Source organism: Artibeus jamaicensis, unplaced genomic scaffold, assembly GCF_021234435.1.
Source record: "Artibeus jamaicensis isolate MK-2021 breed Jamaican fruit bat unplaced genomic scaffold, CSHL_Jam_final scaffold_854, whole genome shotgun sequence".
NCBI lineage: Eukaryota > Metazoa > Chordata > Mammalia > Chiroptera > Phyllostomidae > Artibeus > Artibeus jamaicensis.
The window spans coordinates 767,468-788,782 of NW_026522058.1; the positions used below are offsets into that span (position 1 = coordinate 767,468).

General features: G+C 39.8%; 2 pseudogenes; both read left to right on the forward strand.

Annotated features, from left to right (window-relative positions):
- The first annotated feature begins 18,704 nt into the window (after positions 1–18,704).
- LOC119036663 (mitochondrial import receptor subunit TOM5 homolog) lies at positions 18,705–18,894 on the forward strand (annotated as a pseudogene).
- A 1,116-nt stretch (positions 18,895–20,010) lies between these two features.
- Positions 20,011–20,463, forward strand: LOC119036662 (LYR motif-containing protein 4-like; annotated as a pseudogene).
- The last annotated feature ends 852 nt before the right edge of the window (positions 20,464–21,315 follow it).

Genomic DNA, 21,315 nt, shown 5'->3' on the forward strand with positions numbered 1-21,315 from the left:
ACTTGGTGTAATTTTGCCTCTTGTAGATCACAGACACTTTTCATGGGCTCTTTCTATTTCTGCTTTTTATAACACTACCTTCCTTGCAGGCCAACTTAGTGCACATTTCTGGACAGGATCTGTAGTTTCTTTTAGAAGAAGAGCCAGAATTATGCCCCAGTGTTATTAAGTCACTTGTTGAAATTAGGAACATTTTGAGATACTGTCCCAGGGAAAGAGTTCTGCACTTGTGTTAAAAACAAGTGTTGAGTACGTGGACATCAGGTTTGCCAATGTCTTGTTCAGAAAGGGCCTATGTACAACAATGTGTTCTTTGTCACTTACAATTTCTTCAGCCCTGGGTACTCTTGCAATACCTGATATTAACCTGCTGATAGATGCTATCAATACCTTCCTGCATGTGGCTTTTTAATGCAAGCACTGCTTGGGTTAACAGCATTGTACACTGCTTGCTTGTATCTCTTGTGTAGTCTTGTAATAACATGATGCAAGTTAACTGAATTAGCAGCGAATGAAGTAAGATTTAACTAAGCGTAAGATCAAAAGATGTTTGGTGTGTTGGGCTCTCTCTGGTCTTTTGGAGTCAGCAAGGTGGCCCCAGCCCTGCTTCCTTTTCATATAGCAATTCTTACATATGTTCCCTGAAGACCATTGAACAAAAGCAGAACTTGACTTGTTTTTTTTTGGCTATAGATTTTTTATTTTATTTATTAATTAATTTATTTTAACATATTTTATTGATTATACTACTACAATTATCCCATTTCCTCCCTTCACTCCCCTCCACCCTGCATACACCATACCCTTTCCCATCCACATTCCCCACTTTAGTTCATGTCCAGGTGTCATACTTACAAGTTCTTTGGCTTCTACATTTCCCATACTATTCTTACCCTTTCCTTATTTTTTAAAAAGATTTTATTTATCTTTAGAAGGGAAAAGTAGGAGAGAGAGAGAGAAATATCAATGTATGGTTGCCTCTTGTGTGCCCTTTGCTGGGAACTGGTGTGCAACCTAGGCATGTGCCCTGACTTGGAATTGAACCATGATCCTTTGGTTCACAGGCCTGCACTCAATCCACTGAGCTACACCAGTCAGGGCTCCCTGTTCTATTTTCTACTTACCATCTATGCTACTTATTTTCTGTACCTTTTCCCCCCTCTCTGGTCCTCCCTTTCTCCTATTAATAACTCTCTGTGTGATCCCCATTTCTGTGGTTCTGTTCCTGTTCTAGTTGTTTGCTTTGTTTATTTTTGTTTTTGTTTTAGGTGTGGTTGTTAATAACTGTGAGTTTGCTGTCATTTTACTGTGCATGTTTTTAATCTTTTTCTTAAATAAGTCCCTTTAACATTTCATATAATAAGGGGTTGGTGATGATGAAGTCCTTTAACTTGACTTTATCTGAGAAGCACTTTATCTGCCCTCCCATTCTAAATGAAAGCTTTGCTAGATAGAGTAATCTTGGATGTAGGTCCTTGCCTTTCATGACTTGGAATACCTCTTTCCACCCTCTTCTTGCCTGTAAGGTCTCTTTTGAGAAATCAGTGATAGTCTTATGGTCACTCCTTTGTAGGTAACTCTCTTATTTTGTCTTGCTGCTTTTAAGATTCTCTCCTTATCTTTCATCTTGGGTAGTATAATTATGATGTGCCTTGGTGTGTTCCTCCTTGGGTCCAACTTCTCTGGGACTCTCTGAGCTTCCTGGACTTCCTGGAAGTCTATTTCCTTTGCCAGATTGGGAAACTTCTCCTTCATTATTCAAATAACTTCTCCACTTGTTGCTCTTCCTCTTCTCCTTCTGGTACCCCTATGATTTCGATGTGGGAATGTTTAAAGATGTCCTGGAGGTTCCTAAGCCTCTCCTCATTTTTTTGAATTTATGTTGAATGTTTCTTTCTTCCTTGTGGTCCACTCCATTGATTTGAGTCCTAGTTTCCTTCCTATCACTATTGGTTCCCTGTACATTTTCCTTTATTTCACTTAGCATAGCCTTCATTTTTTTCATCTAATTTGCTACCAAATTCAACCAATTTTGTTAGTATCCTGATCACCAGTGCTCTGAACTGTGTATCTGATAGGTTGGCAATCTCTTTGTCATTTAGTTTTATTTTTTCTAGAGCTTTGATTTGTTCTTTTGTCTGGGCCATTTTTTTTTTGCCTTGATGTGCCTGTTATGTAGTGAGGGGTGGGGCCTTAGGTGTTCACTTGGGGTAACCCAGTTACTGGGTTGTGATGCCATATGTGGAGAAAGGGTCCAAGAGGGAACAATGGTGCTTGCTCCGCTCTCTGCCAGATTTCAGTCACTTCCCCCACTTCCCACAAGCAAATTGGGCCTTTCTGGTGCTGATTCCTATGTTGGTGGGTTTGTGTACATTCTGCAACCCTATGGGTCTCTCCAATGAACTCTCCTGTGAGGCTGGGAGTTTCTCCTGATGGTGTCTCAACCCCAACAAGTGTTTTCAATCAGTGTTTTGAGGCTTTATTTTCCTGCACTGGGACCCTGGTTTGCGCTGTCTGTCTAGCTCCCCTGTTTCACCTGGTTTACCTGTGCATGAATGTAAAACTTCCTGGCCAGGGCCACCTTGTATTCTGTGCCCCTCCACAATCCACCACCTCACTGGGTCCGCCAGCTGCTTTTTGCCCGTGGGGTCCACCTGCTGCCCTGCTGCGAGCCCTCTCCATCACAGCTCCCCAACTCTGCCCCTCCTACTGGTCTGGATGAATGTGTCTACTTTAACTCCTTTGTTGTTGGACTTCCATACAGTTCAATTTCTTGCCAGTACTGGTGGGTTATTTTTGGTTTTTAAATTGTTGTTGACCTTATTTTGGTTGTTTGAGGAGGCACAATGTGTCTACCTATGCCTCCATCTTGTCTGGAAGAGATGGGGAACTTGACTTTTTGATCAAGTGTCTGGAATGGCATAGGAAAAGAATGAACCTTTCTCTTTTCCTCAATTAGAAGAAGTTCTACCCCACCCTGGAGAGAGGAGGAGAATTCAGATATAATTATGGACAGTTATGTCCAAAGAGGGATGATAAAGTGTTTTCCAAAAAAAATTGTAAAGTTGTATTCAAAAAGTGCACACTGACCCAATGTGTATTGAGCACATGGAGGCATTAACTGAGTTGTCAGGGCTCATGGGAAATGAAATAATTATATATGTGGGTTGGTATGTTTGTAGTTAAACTGATTATGTAAGTATTGTGGTGCAGTGATAATGCATATAGATTTTGAATTGCCTTGTCAAGTTTTCTGTCCCAATTTTTTAAATCTGAGGCCTTTATTATAAAAGTTGCTCAGTTACTATTCTTCTGTGCCTCTGTCTTCTAATCTATAAAACACCAACAACAATAACATAAATGTAACAGTTTTGTGAGAAAATTTAATGTGGAATATATACCTGTATGTAAAATATATTGTATAGCACATGGTAATAAAGCTATCCAAATAAGAAATACCAATCCTATTCATCAAGGTGTCAATGGGGTCTCTAGTGCTGCTGTAACCCTCTTGTGATATTTACCATGAGTTAGAAGATGCTCGTTTGTTTTCCTTACCCCTCAAGGCATTAGAACCAAAACTCAGGCTTTCATCTCTTTTTGACCAAGTCCTGCTTGCATGAGCAGCAACTCATATTGGCAACTTCCTTTATTCAGGGACCCTTACCCAAAATGAAAGAAATCACCCTTTAACATTTTGCTTTAGTCATGAAATCAGAACAAAGAGAAACAGATAATCACAAGAATTAAATCTTTTATCAGTTCAGTGGTAAATTTTAAGAACTGTCTTAGCAAACAATCAGAGCACCCCTTTGAAATAAGAATACAGTACTTTTGTGATTTACTTTCTCCTTTGTGTAGAATTTGATAAATATGCCCAAATTATTGACCTTGGGCTTCATTTGTTTCTACTATCCTTTTGTCTTTATTCTTATTAAAAAACATTCTAAAAATATATTTTATTGATTATGCTATTATGGTTGTCCCATTTTTTTCTCTCCTTTATTCCTCTCTGCCTTGCACCCTCCCACCATCATTCCCCCTGTCTTAGTTCATATCCATTGTCATACATATAAATTCTTTGGTTTCTCCATTTCCTATACTATTTCTAATCACCCCCTGTCTATTTTGTACCTACCATTTATGCTGCTTATTCCCTGTACCTTTTCTCCCATTCTCCCCTCTCCCCCACTCCACTGATAACCCTCCATGTGATCTCCAGTTCTGTGATTCTGTTCCTGTTAGAGATCTTTGTTTTAGGTTCAGTTGTTGATAGTTGTGAGTTTGTTGGCATTTTGCTGTTCACATTTTTTATCTTCCTTTTTTAGATAAGAACCTATAATATTTCATATAATAAGGGCTTAGTGATGATGAACTCCTTGAACTTTACTTTATCTGGGAAGCACTTTATCTGCCCTTTCATTTTAAATGATAGCTTTGCTGGAGAGAGTAATCTTGGATATAGGTCCCTGCCTTTCATGACTTTGAATATTTCTTTCCACCCACTTCTTGCCTTCAAGGTTTCCTTTGAAAGCTCAGCTGATAGTGTTATGGACATTCTTTTGTAGGTAAGTGTCTCTTTTTCTCTTGCTGCTTTGAAGATTCTCTCCTTAATTTTAATCTTGGCTAATGTAATTATGATGTGCCTTGGTGTGTACTTCCTTGGTTCTAACTTCTTTGGGACTCTCTGAGCTTCCTGGACTTCCTGAAAGTCTTATTTCCTTTGGCAGATCAGGGAAGTTCTCCTTCATTATGTTTTCAAGTAAGTTTTCAATTTCTTTCTCTTCCACTTCTGCTTCTGGCACTCCTATTATTGGGATTTTGGAACATTTAAAGTTGTCCCAGAGGTTTCTAAACCTCTCCTAATTTTTTTTGAATTCTTGTTTCTTCATTCTGTTCTGGTTGAATGTTTATTTCTTCCTTCTGCTTCAAATTGTAGATTTGGGTCCTGGTTTCCTTCCTGTCACTGTTGGTTCCCTGTACATTTTCCTTTATTTCACTTTGCATAGCCTTCACTTTTTCCTCTATTTTGCTATCATACTCAACCATTTCTGTGAGCATCCTGATTACCAGTGTTTTGAACTCTGCATCTGATAGGTTGGCTATATTTTCACCACTTAGTTCTAATTTTGGAGCTTTGATCTGGAGCTTTCATTTGGGCCATATTATTTTGTCTCTTTGTACCTGTTACTTTATAAGGAGGGGAGCCTTAGATATTCACCAGGGCATGGCAATCCACATCACTATGTTGTGGTACTATATGTTGGGGAGGGGTCCAAGAGGGAACAATGCTGTTTGCTCAGCTCTCAGCCAGCTTTTAGTCACTTTCCCCTCTACCCACAAGCAAATTGAGCCCTTCTGGTACTGATTCCCAGGTAGGTGTTTTTGTGTATGTCTTGGGACCCTGTGAGTCTCTCCAGTGAACTATCCTGTGCGGCTTGGAGTTTCTCCTGCTGCCTCAATCCTCACAGATTTTTACAGTCAGAGGTTTGGAGGCTTTCTTTTCCTATGCCAGAATCCTGGGTTGTGCAGGCTGTCTTGCTCCCCAGTTGTTCCTCCCAGTTTATCTACATGCAAATGTGGGGCTACCTGGTCTACCAGCCGCCACCTTGCCATGAGTCTTCTCTGCCCTGGCTGCCCATCTTGGACTCTCCTATCAGTCTGAATAAATATTTCTTCTTTAACTTTTTAGTGTTTGGACTTTCATACAGTTCAATTTTCTGGCAGTTCTGGTAATTTTTTTTTTGTTTTTAAATTTGTTGTTGTCCTTTTTTTGGTTATGGGAGGAGGAAAAATGTATCTACCCACACCTCCATCTTGGCCAGAAATTCTCACATTTCAAGAGAACATTAGTATTTTCAAATTACATCTTCTGATATAGTTGTGAACAAATTATGAAATATGTACAACATGTAAGGCAAGAGATGATTGATCATGTTAGAGGGTATACAGATAAGTACTTTAAAAAGGTAATTGTTATGTGTCATGTCATTTACACATTGTTCAATGATATTATGTACTTTTTGCTTAAGACCAAGCTGTGTAAAAGCATGAGGTGCTAAAATGGATAATATTAATTAACAGAACAAGTGAAATGGAGCTGTGGTCAGGGATGACTGATGTCTAGAAAACCCTGAGATAAATAGCTGGGTTGGTCTAGGTCTACAATGTACTTTCTTGCATTTTTCAGTTTGTGCTTATCTACTTATTTCCTAACAATGGTCATTCTTGCTGATTTTCATAGTAAATCATACCTTTTCTTAAGAGAGAGCCTTGACTTCTTACATTGTGAAGGTACGTTTTTCCTTCAAAACCAGGATATTTTCCTGCATGGAGCATCATCCCTTACTTTTTCTTAGTCCCCTCCTTTCCCTGAATTAGAACAGGCTTGGTTTTCTGTCAAAGAGCATGAGCTTATAAAAGAGGTCAGAGTCTGACTCACAGGTATGCTATTCACCAACCATATGGCTTCAGACAAAGAGCTTGCCTTTTCTTTTCTACCAGGGAAACAGCAAAATTCTTTATGGTACACACATAACACATCTGATTGTAATTCTGGATTCTGAGCACAAAGACAAGTCTCTATCATCTCTGGAAAAGTGGAGGATAGGGTTATCTATAGAACAGTAATATTCTGAGGCATAATATAAATGTCTAGAATGCAGTATATACACCCATACAGTGTTGAGTTCCTTAATTACCAATGCTCAATGTAAAATTATAATGTATATAAATTAGGAGCAAAGCCAAGATACCTCAGGATATATAGCACCTATCAAACAAAGTTTTCTCATGGACATAAGTTATAGGACTCTTGATCGACTATTAAACCAAAGGAAGGTAAATGAAACAAACCTTACCAAAGATAACAAGGAGGAAACTATACGCTACATTAATGTTTGCTGACTGAGAGGTGTCTCCCAGAGTATTTATCAGTCCTCCAATCTACTGTAGATAGTCTCAGGGGCTTAACATGATCTACAGTCTTTTGAGCTGACCTTTTCTTTTGCTTATCGAAATAACAGTTCTGAGTGACAGGACTAATCATCTTCCCTACAATAAAATCAGTTTAGGGACTTCCGCTAAGATGGAGGCATAGGTGGAGACGCTGTGCTTTTTCACACAACCAAGTTTAGAGACAACAAAATATTAGCAATAGAAAACATAGTCAGAACACAGAAAATTGAACTTTTCAGAAGTCTGATAACAACAAATTCTTCAGCCTGACCGGTAAGAGGGGCGAAGCCAGCAACTGGTAGAGCGAGGTTGCACAGGAAAACTCGGTCAGATGAACTCAGGTGTGCAGATCCCAGGCATGGGGTTGCAACAGGTGGACCCAGTGAGTGGCCCAGTGAGTGACTGGTGGACCCAGTGAGAGTGCAGGGTGGTGGGTTGACTGTGGTCCCGCATTCATGCACAGATAGACCAGCAAGGGAGTGGGCAGTGAGATGGAACTGAGCAGGTCCCAGTGGCAGGAGGCAGCAGAGGGGGCCGCCATTTCCCCACTCTGACTCCGCCCCCACATACAGTGTCACAACCCAGCGACTGGGCAGCCCCACCCTGGTGAACAGCAAAGGCTCCACTCCTCATATGTAACAGGCGCGAACAGACCAAAAATAGCTCAAGAAGATCTCAAAGTCCCAGAGCCCATAACTCTAAGCAACCAAGAAATAGCAAAACTTTCAGATGCACAGTTCAAAACACTGGTGATCAGGATGCTCACAGAACTGGTGGATTTTAGTCCCAAATTAGAGGAACATATGAAGGCTAAACTAATGGAAATGAAGAGAATTGCACAGGAAATTGCACAGGAAATGAAGAGAATTGCACAGTAGTGATGAAAAGGAAACTGGGACTCAAATCAAGGGAGTAAACCAGAAGGAAGGAAAAAAAATGGCCAAACAGAAAAGAAGGAAGAAACAAGAATTCAAAAAAAAAAAATGAGGAGAGTCTTAGGAACCTCCAGGACATCTTTAAAGGCTCCAACATCCGAATTATAGGGTTACCAGAAGGAGGAAAGGAACAGCCACCAGTGGAAAACTTATTTGAACAAATAATAAAGGAGAACTTCCCCAATTTGGCAAAGGAAATAGACTTTCAAGAAATCCAGGAAGCTCAGAGAGTCCCAAAGAAGTTGGACCCAAGAAGGAACACACCAAGGAACATCATAATTATATTAGCCAATATTAAAATGAAGGGGAGAATTCTAGAAGAAGCAAGACATAAGGGGACAGTCACCTATAAAGGAGTGCCCATCAGACTGTCAGCTGATTTCTTAAGAGACCTTACAGGCAAGAAGGGGCTGGAAAGAAGTATTCCAACTCATGAAATCCAAAGACCTACATCCAAGATTGCTCTATCCAGCAAAACTTTCATTTAGAATGGAAGGAGAGATAAAGTGCTTCTTAGATAAGGTCAAGTTCAAGGAATTCATCATCACCAAGCCCTTATTATATGAAATGTTAAAGAAACTTATTTAAGAAAAAGAAGATAAAAAAGATGAACAGTGAAAGGACAGCAAACTCACAGTTATTAACAACCACACCTAAAACAAAAGCAAAGTAAAAGGACAGCTAGATCAGGAGCAGAAACATAGAAATGAAGATCTTATGGAGGGTTAGCAACAGGGGAGTAGGAGAAGGAGAAGAGGGGAGAAGGTACAGAAAATAAGCATAGATGGTAGGTAGAAAATAGATATGGGGGCAAGAATAGTTTGGGAAATATAGAATCTAAAGAACAGAAGACACATGGTCATAAACTAAAGGGGGGAAATGGTGGGGGTGAGGGGGTGCAGGGTGGAGGGGAATGAAGGGGGGAATAGAACAACTGTAATGGCATAATCAATAAAATAAAAAATAAAGTAGATAACACAAAAAAACTGTAAAAAAAATGTTCAGAATGAGAAAAGATGCAATTTTTATTTTCCCCCATATATTTCTCCCCTTATAGAGCTGTACATTAAATGCTAAATAAATATTAACTGAAAAAAAAGACTACTAATTCAGAGAGTTTGCAGGGAATATCTGAGAGTGTCAGTCTGGGCAAGGCAACACTTTACTGACCTAAATTAACTCTGGGGCATTAACTCCCACTGTGGTAAAGGTGACTCTCACCAGCAGTGGCAAAAGCCTCACAGCAGCCTCTGGAAGGAGATCCTCTTGCACAACGCTGGTGCCATCGTTCCCTGGCAACATGCTCTAGCAACGGGGACTATTACTTTTGCCCTGGAAGCTCTTGGTTGGCTAAGCCTTCTATTTCAAGTATCAGGTCCTATCAAGGTACATCTTAACTAAATTTGGACTTTATTCCTTTCATCTCCCCTTGCTTAGGACAATAGTGTAATGAATCTATCATTGGTTCAGAGTATGTTATTTCTTTATTGGCTAAGAGACATTTTCCTGAATGCTATTGGCTTGTGAAATTATTATAATTCCCACAGTGAAGCTGTGTTAAATAAACTATTGTCAAAGACAAAAAAAATCAGTTTAAAAATTACTTGCATAGTCTTAAAGTAATGATGTGATTTTTATATAAGAACAATTTTATTTTAGACAGTTATACTTTTTCTGTCCAAATTCACAATGATAGAGAAAAACAAATTTACATAGGCAAACAATGCATAAATGTCAACCAACATTCCCATGCAGCTTCACAACACACATGCACACACACTCTATACTTCTAACTCTGGGTATTAGATTTCTAAATAGAATCTGAGCTAAAAAAAAATTCCTAAAGACACTGATTTAAACAAAAATCTCTCATTTCCTAATTGAGAAACAGTCTAGGCAGGGTGATCTTTCAAACGTATTAAAAATTTTAATGCTACATGGGGTAGTTAGAAAACATGTCTTATGAGCCTGGGCAGTGAGATGGGAAAGAAGAAAAGAAAAAAGGAGGTAGACGTGGGTGTGTGAGAAGGAAAGAGGCTGTGATGGAATAAATAGCTTAGATGAGTACTTAGAGGATGAAGAGAGATGTAGAAATGCAGAGGATGTGAAGTTCTGGGAGCCCAGGTTGGCAGGGTTTAAGGAGAGAGCAGTATGTTAGCAGAAATAAATCCAGATGACCTACTCACTGCGTTTTCATTTCCTTCTCAAAAGTAGAGACAGCTTAGGTGTGGATCATCTTCCTACCTATCACCTGGAGAAGACTGTCTTTCTAGACCCAGAAATTTGGGCATTTCAGTCAATTCCCCAGACTCTTCAGCTCTGTAAGCAGGAGTCATGGGAGTGGCCCTTGCATTTGGAATAAAACCCCCATGCCTTGACAAGGTTGATTTTCTGGGCTCAACAGTATTTGGCAGATCTCCTGTTCTTTCCCTGCTTCTTAATGAGAGCAACCTAAAGCGCTGTGTGTGTGTGTGTGTGTGTGTGTGTGTGTGTGTGTGTGTGTGAAACTGGAATGAAAAACATTGTGAGATCAGTCCTTCAAGAGACATAGTTGTGTCAAGGATCTGTGCTGGCTTACAGCACACCACCATTTTCTGATTTTAATCCCCCTATATCTCTAGACGCTTAGATTCCTTCACTAGATCTTTCCCTTCTCTCTGGCCTCCCTTCTCTCTGGCCTCTTGATGTTGAAGATTTGCAAAGTTATTCTTTCTGTCCTAAACCACCAGTTTTCTAACAATGTCCAAATCTTCAGCTCAGCCTTTTCTCTTGAACCCTAGGTGTGTACAGTAACTTTTACTCAACATCTCCTCTGGTGTGTCTTATTAATAAGTATATCAAATTCATCATGTTTCTGGTGGAAATATTGATTGTATTTTATACTTTTCCTCCTAACCTGCTCCACTCTCAACATTCCTCATCTCAGTTGAACATAACTCTACCCTTTAAAATCCTTAGATAATTATCTTTTCTCTTATAGGTCACATTCACTCTGTCAGTGAAGCCTGTTGTTTCTTCCTTCAAAACACAGGCAGAAGCTACCCTGGCCAGTGAGGCTCAGTTGGTTGGAGTGTCATTCTGTAACTGAAAGGTTGCAAGTTTGACTCCCAGTCAGGGTATGTACCTAGTCTGCAGGTTTGTTCCCGTTCCAGGAATAGGCATGTGCCGCCCTTGGCCAGACACATATGACCCCCAGTCTGGGCATGTACAGGAGGCAACTGATGCTTCTCTCTCTCTCTCAAAGCAGTGCAAAAATTTTGTCCTTGGGTAAAAATAAAAAAAGAATTAAAACAGATAGAATCTGATTACCTCTTACTGACCTCACTGCTACCCTCAGTCTGAGGCACCATTACCTCTCACTGGGATTACTGAGCTTTCTTCTTCCACCCTTGAGCCCTACTACACAAGGACAGCCAGAGTGATCCTTTTAAAACATAACTCAGACCATGCAACTCTGTTCAAAATTCTTTAAAGTTTCTTTATGTCATTTTGAGTAAAAGTTAAAATCATTATAACAATTCATGTGGTCATACAGGATCTAGCTTCCCAAACCCATTACTTTTCAGATGTTCTCTAGTTCCCTAGCCTTTTTGCTGTTCCTCGAAGACATCAGGCATATTTCTGATTTAGGGCCACCCAGCCTCTCTCTACCCTCTATGTGCATGCTGACTTCCTCACTTCCTCTAAATCCTTGCTTATAAGTTACTTTTTCAAGGAGACCTAGTTTGACTATTTTCCTTATAAATGCTATTCCTGCAGGAATGAATAAATGTTACCGAAAACATTTCTAATAGAAAATTCACTATAATCTTTCTGCCACTTAAAGCCACTTAAACCCCATTCCTTCCCAGTACTTGGTCTTTGTGATGTTACAAGAACCAGGATAAACCATTGTAAGCAATAAAGGATAGTTGTGGCTTAATGAACAGCTTATCAGAACTCAGATGGTGGTAAAGAGCCCAGTTGATCTGTTTTTTATCCTCCTTTTTTCTCCATCATAGCACCACTATCAGACAGACATTCCTCACATATTTGTATGGTGGCTGCAGGAACCCTAAACCCTACATTCTGTCAGGATTAAGTTGGATAGAGAATAGCACCTGCATTCCTTCCCTGATGAATTTACATTCTTAGTAAATTTCTTTCATTGGGTGAAGTACCTATCTCAGAAGCAACCACTGTGTCCAGAGAAATGAGACACAAGCACTGATCAGCTAATCCCTGGGGCTGTGAGAGAGCCAGTGCACCCAAACCACAGATTGGGGCATAGGAGAAGGTTAGTTTTCAAAAAAAAAACTGGCAAATAGATCCTAAAAGAGGAAGCAAAGACTGGCACATCTCCAACCAACATTCCCCACTCTGCTGTTTGTACTAGGACCCTCCCCAGTGGGCCACAGCTCTCTGCACCCCTTACCCACCTTATGCCTGTTTTCCTTCCCTTCTGGTACCAGGATGATTGGAGTGAATGTTCCAGAGAGAAAGGGGCTATTTCTTGGTTATTTTTCTTCCCAAACTCCTAGCTCCCACAGAGCAGGCTTCCATAAATGTGTGCTTCTGTGGTATTTCTATCCCTGTGATATTTTTACACTGTGCTCCATGTTGCATGTTCTTCTGGGACTCAGTCTCTTGTGGGAAGCCAACACACAATTATCATAGGCTTCCTAGGACTCATTCCTAATTTCCATTTCTTTGGTCTATATTTCTAAATATGATATTATAGGGCAATATTTTTAATGTTATTGTTTTCTAATGAGCAAATAAACTGTTTTGAGTCCAGTTTTGTGGCTTTTTTTCTCTTTGTAAAGGTGTTGACACTAGTGTCAACATTAATAAGGGTTTATAAATTTTCCTGGGTTTCATTTAACTCGTTTTTGAAAACCCTTTGTTAGAACTTTCTCTGTACTTTTCTATCTTAACTTTACTGCACCTATTTTTCCATTTGTGACAAAAATGGAAATTAGCCACACCACATATATTTCTACCTTCATGATGAGTCATTATCTTTCTGTAAAAACACTGTTCCTTGTTCAATTTATTAAAATGCATTTTAAGATAAGCAAACATTTTACCTTAAACTGAATTTTCTCATGACCAAATTTTGTTGGCTAGGTTACGTATTATCCAGTGCCACCAATCACTACTACTAATTTTAGGTAATGTGCTTTTTATTCTTGGTCATCTTCAGAATGTTAGGCTAGTCTCACACTACAAAAGTGCCTTTCTCCTTAGTATAAAGACAATTTTTTCTCATGAAGAACAAATTCCTACTCTTTTCTTGTTCTTCTATCTGCCACACATCCTCTTCAGGAAGTTAAGGTCAGATAAAGGATACTGGTTTGAGTCAGAGCTCTGCTTCTTGTGACTAATGAGATCCTATACATACTACTTGGCCAATTGGAGCAGCCCAGAGCATTGGACACCTTAACCCAAATGGTCAGTTATGCAGGTCCATGAACACATGAAACTGTGAAATCTATAAACATTAACACATACTTATCAGAACTGTTTTGTGAATTAAACAAAAATAACTGAGCATAATAAAGTTTAAAAAGAGGTAGTTCCTCTTTTGTTGGCCAACTCTAAAGCAGCTAGGTATTAAAGAATATTGAAATCTATGTATTAGGTCTCAACTCAGTTTCTTGCCAGAGATTAGTCAGCTTTTGCTCTGTTGCCTGGTTAGACAAAAGGCTTTTGAGACCTATCTGCCCAGGAGATGCAGCAAAACATTTGAAGTCTACTTACTTTACAATTTGTTGATTATATACACCACTTAAAACCTTCATTAGCAAATTTCCTAACCTAGTTGATTTTTGCGCATGGAAATCATATATACTGATTTCTTTCCCTGTCTTACTGAAATGAAGATCCAAGTCTCAGGCAACTACTCCTGTAATGGGAACACTCAATTTTAACTGTGGAAACAAAACCAAAACATTCTTTACCCAAAGTTAATTACATTTTTTTACCTAAATTAACTAACAACTGCTCTTAAGGAAAATTAGACTTCATTGAATTAACAATTCCCAAATACAAACCCAATCTGCAAATAAAATATTTTTCCTTACATGAATATATAGAGATCAGTATACACACACACACACATGCATGGACTCATACACACAGTAACATATAACCAGGGAGTGAAAGAGAATAACAGAACTGAAAGTGATCTTTGGTCTGTAGCTTTCACTTTAGAGATGAGGAATGGAAGAATGAGGTGATTTGCAGACTTCTAACAGCAAGCTGGGACAGACAGACACCGAACTGCAGGATGCTTTCTTCATATTTGTGGTGGTGTCATAGGCACTCTGTGTGATGCTGATAAAGGTTCTAGATGTGAAATAGAAAACATTAAATTAGTACTTAAGCAATCTGTTTAACATCATTGACAAGCCTGGGAGTTTTCTAAATGGCCTCCACCCTAAGGTCTGGGAAGAAAATATGTACGATGTAATTTCTACAGGATTAGAGGAAAGACAGAGGCAATGGAGGTTCCATTTGTGCTAGGAATATCCACCTCTGAGGGGGATACATCTCCTTCTGTGGATGTCACCTCTGCAAAAACCCTTCTCCGGGACTCCCAAGTATTTATAAAAAAAAGGAGGAGGAGGAGAGGAAAAGAAGGAGGAAAAGAGAGAGAAGAGAAAGAAAGAAAGAAAGAAAGAAAGAAAGAAAGAAAGAAAGAAAGAAAGAAAGAAAGAAAGAAAGAAAGAAAGAAAGAAAGAAAGAAAGAAAGAAAGAAAGAAAGAAAAAAGAAAGGAAAGAGTTAGAATATTAGACCCAGAGACAGGAACCTGACACCCAGCCATTACTCAGAAACCCTGAGCACCTGTTGAGAAGTTTCCTGATGATGGGCCGAATATGGAAGAGTGGGGAACCTTTACTGTGAGTCAGAGAAATATGCAGGGGAAACATGAAACACTCTGTTAAAATTGAAATGGTCGATTTTTTTTCCTTCTTCATGACATTTAAAGCAGGCACGCATACAGAAGGGGAAATGTGTAAGATGCAAGCCCGGTGGATCTGTCAGTTCCTTTCCAAGCTAGCATCTTACAGAAGAGGGTTGGCCGTGACACCCACCTCCTTCACAGGCCGATTTATCAGGTGGCTGATAGATGCAAATACTTTAGAGATGGTTGTTTTTAGGTTAACTGGTATGCATAAGTAAGGAGCAAGAATTACTTTGGGTTTAAGATAACCTTGTAAGACAGGCCCATGAAGGAGTGAGTGAGTGGAAGGAACCCTTTTACTGACAAGTAGTTCTCTCTTCTCCTTGCCTCTTACCTGTAGAAATGGAGAGGTGTGAACTGGAAGGAGGATATAAAAACAATAGTTGTCCTGAGCACAAGAAGAGTAACTGTAGATAGGGATAGGTGGGGAAATTTTACATTAGGTGTTTGGGCTGAGAGTTTGTAGAAGTGGGTATCTTGGTGAAAGGGACCATAGCCAGGTCTTTGACCTTGCTCTTTTTTTTAGAATTTTTATTTATTTATTTATTTATTTTTTAATTTAGTTATTTTTCAAGTACAGTTTTTTGTCTATTTCTCCCACCCCAGCCCCCCCATACCATGCTCCCCACTTCCCTCCCATCTCCACCCCCCCTAGCTCTCATCCCTGTGTCCTTCATATTTGTTCCTCCAAATCCTTCCCCCCTTCCCCCTTAAATTCCCTTCCCTCTCCCCTCTGGCCACTGTCCCCTTGTTCTCTATTTCAGTGTCTTTGTTTTTTTTTCTGCTTGCTTGTTTGTTTTGTTGTTTAGCTTCCTGTTAAAGGTGAGATCATATGGTATTTGTCTTTCAACACCTGGCCTATTTCACTCAGCATAATGCGACCTTGCTCTTTTTTTACCTACTTCCATAGGAAACTTGAGTCTGATGTGGACCCTCCTCCTCTTTCTCTTCCTGGAACAACCTGTCTTCATTCCAGGCTTGCCCTTCTCAATACAACATATAGACAACCCCAGGTCATGGGTCCCTAAAGGACACCACTGGGAGATACTGGGATATGATGATGAGGCCACCATGGTGATCTACGGGTGTAAATGCAAATGGACTGAAACCTTCATTCAGGAGGTTTTGCCACCATACCAGATTTCTGCAGAAGTCCATTGGTGCCCTGCACCAATGGCCGCTCTGTGCCCAACTGTCACAACAGTACTCACAATGTCAGAGTCACTGACTGCTTTGCCAATGCAGGGACCCAGCACCCCCGCTACCACCTACCACTACCACAACAAGTACTCCCCCAGGCCCTTTTGTGTCGCCAGTGAGAAGAGGGCACTTGTCCAGGTGGATGGCAAGGACCCTTCTAGACATGTTGTAGGAGGCTGAGTTATTTGCCTTCTGCACCCCTTTGAAATCCTGCCAGTCTTCCTTGTACATGTTTCTTTGCATATGGACCCCTCCTTGTTCCTAGTAGCCAGCTCCTGATTTTCTCTCACAGCCTCCTCTTCCATCCCCAGCTCTGCTCACCACCTCACACTCTTCATCCCACACTCCACTCCCAGCTCCAAGATCTAGGGGACATTTGTTGATTCTACTGGAGGCCCTGAAGGAAGGAGATCCTGTTTAGGAGGAAGATGTCCCCAGAAGGATAGTGACTTCAAGCAATACCCTCCCTTTCTTTGAGTCCTCATGTGCTGACTGCATCGAGGAAGCAAGGTCTTGAGAATAGTCATTTGCTTAGAAATTCTTCCAGTCTCAAATCTTCCACCTCCTGCTTTCTTCCTTGTGTTAATCATCAAGCACAATAGTGCTTTTTTCCCCCAAAAGTGGGAGATATTGTCAAGAGCAAACCACATTGATAAGGAAGTCGGGGCAGAGAGTACAGCCTTATCCATTTCAGAGGAAGTCTCATATCTACTTTAAGTGGAACCTTTTATTTACTCACTAAGTTCAACCTCCTGACCCACTGGCTGATCTACTTTGAGTTTTAGATTAAATAGTCTTAATGGCTTCTCTCATTGCAATCTCATCTGGAAGGAATTTCCTCTCCCTGAATATGGTCTCACTTCTCCAGAAAGGCTAATTCTTAATCCCTCTCTGCTTTTAATCCCTCTCTTAATCCCTCTCTGTTTCTGCCCCAAATTCAACTCTTTTAAAAGATTCACACTTTTTAAAAAGATTGTATTTATTTATTTTTAGAGAGAAGGGGAGGGAGAAAGAAAGCAAAGGAGACAAACATTGATGGGCTGCATCTCATACACTCTCAGCCGGGGACCTAGCCAGCAACACAGGCATGTGCTCTGACGGGGAATTGAACTGGTGACCTTTAACTTTATGGGACAATGTCCAACCCACTGAGCCACAGCAGTCAGGGCTCTATGTTTTTCCCCCTTATATCCATTTTCTGTCTTACAAAGGAGCTAGAAAAGCAGATCTCAGCAGTGTTCCAGTTGTTTTATATGAGCAGGGGAGAGTATCTCACCATCAGCAGCACTTGTGTGAGTATAAGTGTGGGTGCCAGGCAATCCAGCCCTCCCCCCCCAGCATGGTCACAAGGCCCCTGTGTCAGCAGATCTGCAGTGACTGTGCCAAACCACGTGGCTTCTCTGAGCCATAGTATTGTTTTCTGAGAAATAAGAGGGTAAAGAAAGATGATTTCTAAGACTGCACCCAGTTAAAACATTTTTTCAATGCTTTTTTCTTTTAAAGAACTTCCTCGCAATACCTCCCAGAAAGAAAGATTGGATATCAATATAAAATCTATTTCCTTAGGACATTTATGATTTTTAAAGAGTCAAAGTTGCTTTTGTGGATATATTCACCAATTAATTGCCTTTGGTATAACTAAAAAAAACAAATTTATTCACACAGAAACACAGATACACAGAAAGGGAGAGAAATGTTCTCACTTACTCCTACCCCTCTCCTATCAAAAGACTAGCAAGAAATAAATTTTTACCCCATATGGATTTTGTATATTTCAATATTAACTAGAATGCACAAACTCCTATCTTTCAATGAAAAACAAATGTCTTCAGAGTGTTCACATTTGAAGAAGTTTAATAAAGCTTTAATTGTATAGCTCAGGTAGCATAAAATAAGTAATTTAATACACTAATTTATCCTATGTTGATTTCTTTAAAATTTCTTTATTGTTATTCTATTACAGTTATCCTAATCTATCCCTCTTTGCCCTCCTCCCCTCAGGCCCCTTCTCCCCCCCCCCCCCTTGTTGATTTCTATAGTAGGAAAAAAAAGTGTTCGCCTGTCTGTGGTTCCATCATCAATTCATTGGGTAAATAGAAAATTTCAGGAATACAGACTTATCAAAGACCAGAAATGAGAGACAAATCTAGCAATAGAGTTCATAATATAGAATTAGAGGATTCCCATTTGTTAATTTTGGGAACAAGTCAATAGTAAGTAATTATTCATTAGAAAGTTCCAGTATACATTTCTCTAAGTTAACAAGTGGATGGAAAGAATTGAAAAAAATACAATGTAATAAAATTCCTGATAAACAAATAGAAATATGTCACTTGTACTTTCATCACCTATTAAAACATTATTAATATTTTACTGTGTGATTTTTAATAATTTTGTGTATGCTATGTACATTTTTTATAAAATATGGAATACTGTGCTGAGCAATGTGGCTCTTTTGGTTGGGGATCATCCTGTAAAGCAAAAGGTCACCAGTTTGATTCCCAGTCAGGGCACATGTGTGGGTTTAAGTTCTGTCCCTGTTTGGGGCATGAGTGAGAGGCAGCTGATCAATGTTTTTCTCTCTTCCTCCCTTCCCCCGTCTCTAAAAAGAAAAACAGAAAAGCAGAGCATGGAAGTTGGAAGCTGGTGAGGCAGCACCAAGATGTTTCATATTGAGGGCCTCGCGCTGAAGCTGGTCCCCAGAGGAGATGAAACGAAAGATGCAAGAGGATGTGATTTCCTCCATACAGAACTCCCTCATCTATATGGCTCTGCCGCAAGTCACTCCTTTTATCTTAAAGACAGTGGACAGCATGCAATATAAAGATTGGATACCACATGTGAATGCATGATATGAAGGATCTGGTTACAGTTTCTGCTCTGCAAATGAATAGGCCCACGAAGATGTAAGAGACTCTTTGAATGGACATAAAACTTCTGCTTATTAAGAACAAATTTGGTTGTAGTAACTGACCTTCATAGCTAAAATAGAAAGCTATTTGGGAAGTATGAAAAGACATTTCTTATGACTGTGATAGTCAGCCTCCATGAATATTGCTGTAATCGTAAATAATGTCAAAGTCCATTTTCTAGCAAGTATTAATTATACAAGAGAATTTCACCTGCAGTAGCCCTGCCTTGTCAGTCATTTCTGTTGACCTTTTTACTTCTGTCTGGAATGTATTCACTGAAGAGCTTTTTATGATTAGTTATGTTTTACAGAAGCCAGCACACAACTGCAACAACATTTAAGCACAGGACCATTAGTCTATGTTTTTAATAAATGTACCAATTAAGAAAACAAAAGAAATAAAATCTTTAAAATAAATTCTGTATACTTTATAATACTGCTTCTGCTTTTTCTCTTAAACTGCATCTGGGTCCCTGATAAAATTAAGTTTCTTAGCCTTGATAGTGGTGAACAAAGATATGTTCACTTTGGATTAATTTTTAGAGTTATATATTTAAATTTTGTTAATTTTTCTGCATATATGTTATATATAACAAAAAGGCTATTCAAAAAATGCATCCTAAACATTTACTCCAATTTACGTCTCTATAGTATGGTATTTCATATTATGGATGTAGCATGATCCATTAAACAAATTTCTTATTGTTGGGCACTCATAACATTTAAAACATGTACACATTCTAAAATAAAATCCACCCACATTTACATTTATATTCCTGTGTCATAAATCAGGTTCCCTGGCAAACAGACACTGAGATAAAGACTTGTATTCAGGAAGTTTGCTGGCAAGTGGCTTAAGATCAATACCTACAGAAGGTTCCACAGGGACCCTAAGTGCAACCAGGTACTCACCTAGGCTGAGGCCCCTAGCCTGCTAGTGAGACCGAACCCCACTGTATTTGATTTCATTTGTGGTTTTTGCATACACTGATATTGTGTGGTTGGATTAAACTTAGGACTTCTGTGAAGAGGACCTACTTCTTTTTTTCTTTCCAAAATGGCAGCCTCCAGTCATGCACAAGCATTTGATCTATGCCAAGAAATGCTAAGAGAGAGTGAGCATTTCAGCACTCAGAATTACAGAACTCAGGCTATCAGGAGGATAAGGGATGCCTTCAAAGAAAATAAGAATGTAAAAAAAATCCTGTAGAAATTCAGGCTAGTGAATAAAGCCAAAAGAGACCTGGGAATGATTTGTGGACAGGTCCACATCGGTCAACTCTATTTGACAGCCAAGATTATAACTGAGAAGAGAAGTCAAAGACCTAAGGACCACCACCACCAGCCACCACCCGCAACCCTGAACCACCTTCAGCATCCATTCTATTCTTGGGATGGGGCATCCCAACAGACCATGAGTGGCCTCTTACAGCAGCTTAAAATAATAGCCTTTTACTTGTTTTGCCCTCTAGGAACTGATCAACTGAATGAGGTTTCCATTCTTTTATAGCCTCAGTGAAAAAGGATGGCTATCTCTCCTTGGTTCAAGTGTTAGAATGAAGAGTTGGAGCTCACTTAAAATAATGCTGTATGTTACTGTCTCCTCTTTAACTCACCCCTCAGTATATCACCACCTGTATAGAGCATCTCTGGACTTTGTTTCTTGGTTCTTGACAATAAACAGAATTGTCTCCCTAAAATAACAACCCTATAATAGGGAGTGAAGGAAGCATGACTGAGCAGAAGGAGTTGAATTTTGATGCAGTCACAATGAAGGTCTCAGCCAATCCCACAAGAAGGCTCTAGAGCTAGAATAACACTTCAGACTTGTCCTGAATTAAGGTAAAGGGGCTAGGCCTTTAAACCCCTCTTGTTTATTCACTAGACACGGACTGCTGGGGACAGGGAGTGGGGGCAGTAGGGGAAGATGCTTTACTTTAGGCAGGATGGTTCTCAGCCACTGTGGGCGATTCCCTGAGAGGGACATGGCTGAGAGCTGTCTGTTACCACCACACCAGCAGCTGGGGAGTGCCTTGGTCTTGAAGGGGAAATTGCAAGACATATCACAGCATCCACTACACCTCGTCCTATTAACTTTCAGGCAAAAATTCCTCAATGTGTTCAGAGGGCATGGGCTTTTAACACAGTTCTAGACATAGCTATAAAACCTGGGGCAAGGATCAAGTTTTTGGCTTATTAGTAGAGAATCTTCCATCCAGACAGACCATGAGTAATTTGCTCCAAGTTCACAGCTAGTAAGTGACAGGGTTGGGAGTAGTTTCTCAACTTTTCACAGCAACACACAGCTTCCAGATGAGCTGTCACAATTTCTCTGTCTCACCTGTCTAGTTTCCTTAATTAT